This window comes from Monodon monoceros, unplaced genomic scaffold (assembly GCF_005190385.1).
Source record: "Monodon monoceros isolate NGI ecotype Baffin Bay Population unplaced genomic scaffold, NGI_Narwhal_1 Super_Scaffold_19, whole genome shotgun sequence".
NCBI lineage: Eukaryota > Metazoa > Chordata > Mammalia > Artiodactyla > Monodontidae > Monodon > Monodon monoceros.
The window spans coordinates 21492956-21501244 of NW_021703775.1; positions in this window are offsets into that span (position 1 = coordinate 21492956).

An 8289-nucleotide genomic window follows, 5' to 3' on the forward strand; every position below is an offset into this window, starting at 1 on the left:
CAATATATTTTAATAATGCCACTTTCATGTATTTCTAACGTGAATGCCGATGTGTAGTCACATTTTAAAAACTGCTAATTTATCCTTTTCTATGATGTCCATAACTTCACAATTGATACAGTGTAGAATTTCTTAAAATACAGTGAAAATGTATTCAAGGCAAAAGTAAAAATACAATTAGGTTAATGTTCTGAACATTTGCATGAATTCCAAGAAAAGTAACTAATATCTATACTATGAGAATATAGTAAGCATTTTACCTCTGTAACAGTGTGATTTTAAAACTGGGATCTCAGAGCAAATATGTATAAAAATTAAATAATATTTAAGAATTAAAAGTACTATGCCAGAAAATTATCTTACAGATTTTACAATATGCACACACACACACACACACACACACTATAGTTGAGGTTTGAGGTTGTAAATTTTGGCTGCATTAAATGTTTTATATAATGAACTGAAAAGGAAATATGTGAACTTTTCAGAAGACCCTTATTTATATTAAGCTAAAACATGTTTGTTTTTTCTTTCCCCTCTGCCATAATTTTTTAATTGAGAAGAAGAAAGCAAGAAGCCACAACTTTGCAGATACTATGAGTCAAGCCTCATTCAATGTAGTTTATACAACTACATTGATGTAGGAATACTTGGGGAAAAAACATTAAGGTTTCTCTGAATAAGTTAGAAAAAATAAGGAGCATAAGGTGGCTTCCTGACAATTGGGCTAATTAATTTCACTAATAATGTATGATAATAGTAAATGGCATGATATACACTAATAGCGGAAGTCATTAAGTGGCTTGTAAAGGAAAACCCAAGGAGTTTGACCACAACCAACTTCAATCAAGCTGACGAATAAAAACTCAGAACTGGAAATGTAGAATACAAGAAAATCAAATTGAGTTTATTGCACTCAATGGAAAATATTTGCTAAGAATGGATTGATGAAAAAAAAAAAGAATGGATTGATGGCTCACATGGGTTCAAAAATGTAAAACTCAAAGAAGGCCAGTTTGAGAGTGTTTATTGAGCACTGTCTAGATAAAATAGATCTTGATTCTAGGTGATAAATCAATGATCATCAATGTTGTCACATTGGTGAGTTGTCTTTTTTTAGGAGAAGGGATGATTCATTATTTTTCTCCATGGCTTGGTTAAAATGATACTTATTATTATTTATTCCCCATGTCTTTTTCCCCCTCTTTATCTAGCACAGTGGTTCCAGACCTGTAGTTACAGAACCAGCAGAGTCCATTGATTTTATACTATTAAAAGTTGTCTTTTTTGACTTCAACCTTTTACTATAAGAACAGAGGGCCAGACCTAGAAATTTTAGGTCTTTTCTAAGCCCTAGTTATCCTATCTACAAAATGAGAAACATATTAATAATGGTATGGACCAATTACACTAATGTAAAAACCACTTGCTGATATGAGAGTGTTTATTATATGATATTTTACAAAGGAAGTAGATATTTATGTATATATACTTCAACACAGTAATAAAATATACATATATATGTTTGTATATTGTTATGTAAGTAGAAGGTAAAAAGCAAATGACAAAACATAAGTGCTGTCAATCTGCAGAGGGTGATGCTCTGGAACTCTATATCAGTGGTCAGCACACTAAGAACCACAGGCCAAATCCAGGTCGCCACCTATTTCTCTGTGAACTAAGAAGAGTTTTCACATTTTTACATGGTTAAAAAGGCAAAATAAGAGTAATATTTTGTGACTTGTGATTATTATATGAAATTCAAATTTCAGTGAAGAAAAATAACATTTTACTGGAACACAGTCATACCCTCTCATTTCCATATTATCTATGGCTGCTTTTGTTATAACCACAGAATAGTTTAGACAGAGACCATATGGCCCAGAAAGTCTAAAATATTTACTATTTGGCTTTTTAATGAAAAATAAATGCTAGACCTGGTCTAGGTCATTTCTGTAATTATTTCTGTGCCTTACATTATCTTTCCAGATTTTCCAAGTTAAATTCAATTTATTTTTATAAATTAAGGAATTCTCTATTCACTAATCAATTTAAAACATCATATATTTCATTGAATTTTTAGCAAATTTTTTCTTTAAAATATTTATGATCTTGAGCTCAAGGTGGCAGAATAGAAGGATGTGGACCAACCCCTTCTTATGGAAACACCAAAATCACAACTAACTGCTGAACAACCACAAACAGAAGTAACACTGAAACCTACCAAAAAAGATACCTTGAAACAAAGACTAAAAAAAGCCACAACAAGATGGTAGGAGGGGGCACAATCATGATATGATCAAATCCCATACCCACAGGGAGCATGACCCACAGACTGGAGAGCAATTATAACATGGAGGCCCTCCTGCAGGAGTGAAAGTCCCAAGCCCCACGTCAGCCTTCCCAGTCTGGGGGTATGGCAATGGGAAGAGGAGCCCCCAGAGAATCTGGCTTTGAAAGCCAGCAGGGTTTGATAACAGGAAATCCATGGGACAGGAGAAAACAGACTCCACTCTTGGAGGGCACACACAAGGTCCTGTGTGCACCAGAACTCAGGGGAAATAAAAAGCAGTAACCCCATAAGAGACTCGCGCTAACCTACCTGTTAGTATTAGAGGGTGTCCTGTGGAGGTGAAGTGCAGCTGTGGCTCACTATGGGGACAAAGACAAAGGCAGTGGCAGTTCTGGGAAGTATTCATTAGCATGAGACCTCCTGGAGGCCACCATTAACCCCTGTGTAGCCTCCAGTGCCAGGATGCCTCAGGACAAACAACCAGCAGGGCCGGAACACAGCTCCACCAATCAGCAGACAGGCTGCTTAAAGTTTTCCAGAGCCCAGCCCTATCCACCAAATGGACAAGACCCTACTCCACCCACCAGTGGAGACCCTCCCATCAGGAAGCCTGCACAAACATCTTAGACAGCTTCATCCACCAGAGTGCAGACAGCAGAAACAAGAAGAGCTACAATCCCAAAGCATGTGGAATGGAAACTGCAATCATAGAAAATTAGAAAAAATGAGATGGCAGAAGAGTATGTCCCAGATGAAGAAATAAGAAAAAAACCCAGAAGAATAACTAAGTGAAGTGGAGATAGGCAACCAGCTGGAAAAAAAAAAAAAAATCAGAATAATGATAGGGAAGATGATCCAAGACCTCAGAAAAAGAATGGAAGCAAGGATCAAGAAGATGAAATAAATGTTTAAGAAAGACCTAGAAGAAATAAAGAACAACAAACAGATGAACAATACAATAACTTAAATGAAAAATACACTAGAAAGAATCAATGGCAGAATAGCTAAGGCAGAAGAACAGATAAGTGACATGGAAGACAGAATAGTGGAAATCACTGCTGTGGAACAGAATAAAGAAAAAAAGAATAGTTTGGTTCAAGATGGCAGAGTAGAACAATGTGAGCTCACTCCCTCTTGTGAGAGCACTGAAATCACACCTGACTGCTGAACAATCATCAACAGGAAGACACTGGAGCTCACCAAAAATGATACCCACGGGCTTCCCTGGTGGAGCAGTGGTTGAGAATCTGCCTCCTAATGCAGGGGACATGGGTTCGAGCCCTGGTCTGGGAGGATCCCACATGCCGCAGAGCAACTAGGTCCGTGAGCCACAGCTACTGAGCCTGTGCGTTTGGAGCCTATGCTCCACAACAAGAGAGGCTGCGATAGTGAGAGGCCCATGCACCACGATGAAGAGTGACCCCTGCTTGCCACAACTAGAGAAAGCCCTCACACAGAAACAAAGACTCAACACAGCAAAAATAAATTAATTAATTAATAAACTCCTACCCCCAACAACAACAACAAAAAGATACCCCACATCCAAAGACAAAGGAGAAGCCACAATGAGATGGTAGAAGGGGTGCAATCACAATAAAATCAAATCCCATAACTGCTGTGTGACTGACTTACAAACTGGAGAACAATTATACCACAGAAGTCCACTCACTGGAGTGAACGTTCTTAGGCCCACATCAGGCTTCCCAACCTGAGGGTCCAGCAATGGGAGGAAGAATTCCCAGAGAATCAGACTCTGAAGGCTAGTGGGATTTGACTGCAGAACTTCAACAGGACTGAGGAAAACAGAGACTCCACACTTAGAGGGCACACGCAAAGTAGTGTTTGCATCAGGACCCAGGGGGGAAGGAGCAGTGACCCCACAGGAGACTGAACCTGACCTACCTACTAGTGTAGGGTCTCCTGCAGAGACAGGGGGTGGCTGTGGCTCACAATGGGGACAAGGACACTGGCAGCTAAAGTTCTGGGAAGTATTACTTGGTGTAAGCCCTCCCAGAGTCTGCCATTAGCCCCACCAAAAAGCCTGTAGACACCAGTGCTGGGTCACCTAAGGCCAAACAACCAACAGGAAGGGAACTCAGCCCCACCCATCAGCAGACAAGCAGATTAAAGTTTTACTGAGCTCGGCCCACCAGAGCAACAGCCAGATCTACCCTCCACCAGTCTCTCCCAACAAGAAGCCTGCACAAGCCTCTAAGTTAGCCTCATCCACCAGAGGGCAGAGAGCAAAACCAAGAAGAAATACAATCTTGCAGCCTGTGGAACAAAAACCACATTCAGAGAAAAACAGACAAATGAAAAGGCAGAGGGCTATGTACAGGATGAAGGAACAAGATAAAAACCCAGAAAAACAACTAAATGAAGTGGAGGTAGGCAACCTTTCTGAAAAAGAATTCAGAATAATGATAGTGAAGATTATCCAGGACCTTGGAAAAAGAATGGAGGCAAATATCGAGAAGATGCAAGAAATGTTTAACAAAGACTTAGAAGAATTAAAGAACAAACACCTAGAGGAATTAAATAACAAAAACAAACAGAGATGAACAATACAGTAACTGAAATGAAAAATACATGAAAAGGAACCAAAAGCAGAAGAACAGATAAGTGACCTGGAAGACAGAATGGTGGAATTCAGTGCCACAGAACAAAATAAAGAAAAAAAGAATGAAAAGAAATGAAGACAGCCTAAGAGACATTTGGGAAAACATTAAATGCACGAACATTTATATTATAGGTGTCCCAGAAGGAGAAGAGAGAGAGAAAGGACCCAAGAAAATATTTGAAGTGATTAAAGTTGAAAACTTCCCTAACACGGGAAAGGAAATAGCCACCCAAATCAAGGAAGCACAGAAAGTCACAGGCAGGATAAACACAAGAAGAAACACACCGAGACACATAGTGATCAAATTGACAAAAATTAGAAGCAAACAAAAATTTTTAAAAGCAACAGGGAAAAATGACAAATAACATACAAGGGAACCCCTATATGGTTAAAAGCTGATTTCTTAGTAGAAACTCTACAAGCCAGAAGAGAGTGGCACAATATATTTAAAGTGATGAAAGGGAAGAACCTGCAACCAAGATTATCCTACCAGGCAAAGATCTCATTCAGATTCAGTGGAGACATCAAAAGATTTACAGAGAAGCAAAAGCTAAGAGAATTCAGCATGACTAAAACAGCTCTACAACAAATACTAAAGGAACTTCTCTAAGTGGGAAACACAAGAGCAGAAAAGCACCTACAAAAACTAACGTAAAACAATTAAGAAAATGGTAATAGGAATATACATATCAATAATTACCTTAAAAGTCAATGGATTAAAGGCTCAACCCAAAACACACAGGCTTGCAGAATATATACAAAAAAAAAAAAAGACCCATATATATGCTATCTACAAGAGACCCACTTCAGACCTAAGGACATATACAGACTGAAAGTGAGGGGAAGGAAAAAGATATTCCATGCAACTGTAAATCAAAAGAAAGCTGTAGTAGCAATACTCATATAAGATAAAATAGATTTTAAATTAAAGAATGTTACAAGAGACATGGAATGACACTACATAATGATCAACATATCAAGCCAAGAAGGAGATACAACAATTATAAATATATATGCACCCAACAGAAGAGCACCACAATACATAAGGCAAATGTTTACAGCTATAAAGGAGGAAATCAACAGTAACACAATAATAGTGGGGGACTTTAACACCTCACTTACACCAATGGACAGATCATCCAGACAGAAAATTAATAAAGAAACACAAGGTTTAAGTGACAAAATAGACCAGATAGATTTAATTGACCTTTATAGGACATTACATCTGAAAACAGCAGATTACACTTTCTTCTCAAGTGCACATGCAACATTATCCAGGATAGATCATATCTTGGGTCACAAATTAAGCCTTGGTAAATTTAAGAAAATTGAAATCATATCAAGCATCTTTTCTGACAAAAACGTTATAAGACTAGAAATAAAGGGAAAAAAACGTAAAAACCACAAACACATGGAGACTAAACAATACGTTACTAAATAACCAAGAGATCACTGAAGAAATCAAACAAGAAATCAAAAAATATCTAGAGACAAATGACAACAAAAACACGATGATGCCAAACCTATGAGATGCAGCAAAAGCAGTTCTAAGAAGGAAGTTTATAGCAATAAAATGCTACCTCAAGAAACAAGAAAAATCTCGAATAAACAATCTAACCTTACACCTAAAGGAACTAGAGAAAGAAGAACAAACAAAACCCAAAGTTAGTAGAAGGAAAGAAATCATAAAGATCAGATCAGAAACAAATGAAATAGAAACAAAGAAAACAATAGCAAAGATCAATAAAACTAAAAACGGGCTCATTGAGGATATAAAGAAAATTGATAACCGTTTAGGCAGACTTATTAACAAAAAGAGGGAGAGGACTAAAATCAATAAAATTAGAAATGAAAAAGGGGAAGTTACAACAGACACCACAGAAATTCAAAGCATCGTAAGAGACTTCTACAAGCAACTCTATGCCAATAAAATGGACAACCTGAAAGAAACTGACAAATTCTTAGAAAGGTATAATCTCCCAAGCCTGAACCAGGGGGAAATAGAATATATGAGTAGACCAATAACAAGTATTGAAATTCAAACTGTGATTAAAAATCTTCCAACAAAGAAAAGTCCAGGACCAGATGGCTTCAGAGGTGACTTTTATCAAACATTTAGGGACGAGCTAACACTCATCCTTCTCAAACTCTTTCAAAAAATTGCAGAGGAAGGAATACTCTCCAACTCATTCTACGAGGTCACAATCACCCTGATACAAAAACCAGAAAAAGATACTACAAAAAGAAAATTACAGACCAATATCATTGATGAATACAGATGCAAAAATCCTCAATAAAATACTAGCAGACAGAATCCAACAACAAATTAAAACGATCATACACCATGATCAAGTGGCATTTATCCCAGGGATGCAAGGATTCTTCAATATAAGCAAATCAACCAGTGTGATACACCACATCAACAAATTGAAGAATAAAAGCCATATGATCATCTCAAAAGATGCAGAAAAAGATTTTGAAAAAATTCAATACCCATTTATGATAAAAACTCTCCAGAAAATGGGCATAGTGGGAGCCTAACTCAACATAATAAAGGCCATATATGACAAACCCAGAGCAAACATCATTCTCAATGGTGAAAAACTGAAAGCATTTCCTCTAAGATCAGGAACAAGACAAGGATATTCACGCTCACCATTATTATTCAACATAGTTTTGGAAGTCCTAGTCATGGCAATCAGAGAACACAAGAAATAAAAGGAATCCAAATGGGAAAAGAAGAAGTAAAATGCCACTGTTTGCAGATGACAGGAGACTTTATATAGGAAACCCTAAAGATGCTACCACAAAACTACTACAACTCATTGAAGAATTTGGTAAGTTGCAGGATACAAAATTAATGCACAGAAATCTATTGCATTCCTATACACTAATGATGAAAAATCTGAAAGAGAAATTAAGGAAACACTCCCATTCACCACTGCAACAAAAAGAATAAACTACCTAGGAATAAACCTATCTAAGGAGGTTAAAGACCTGTAATCAGAAAACTATAAGACACTGATGAAAGAAATCAAAGATGACAGAAATAGATGGAGAGATATACCATGATCTTGGATTGGAAGAATCAATACTGTGAAAATGACTATACTATCAAAAGCAATCTACAGATTCAATGCAATCCCTATCAAATTACCAATGGGATTTTTTTACAGAACCAGAACAAAATATTTTAAAATTTGTATGGAAACAAAAAAGAGCCTGAATAGCCAAAGGATTTTGGAGGGGAAAAAAATAGAGCAGGAGGAATCAGACTCCCTGACTTCAGACTATACTACAAACCTACAGTAATCAAGACAATGTGGTACTGGCACAGAAACATATATATATATATATATATATATATATATATATA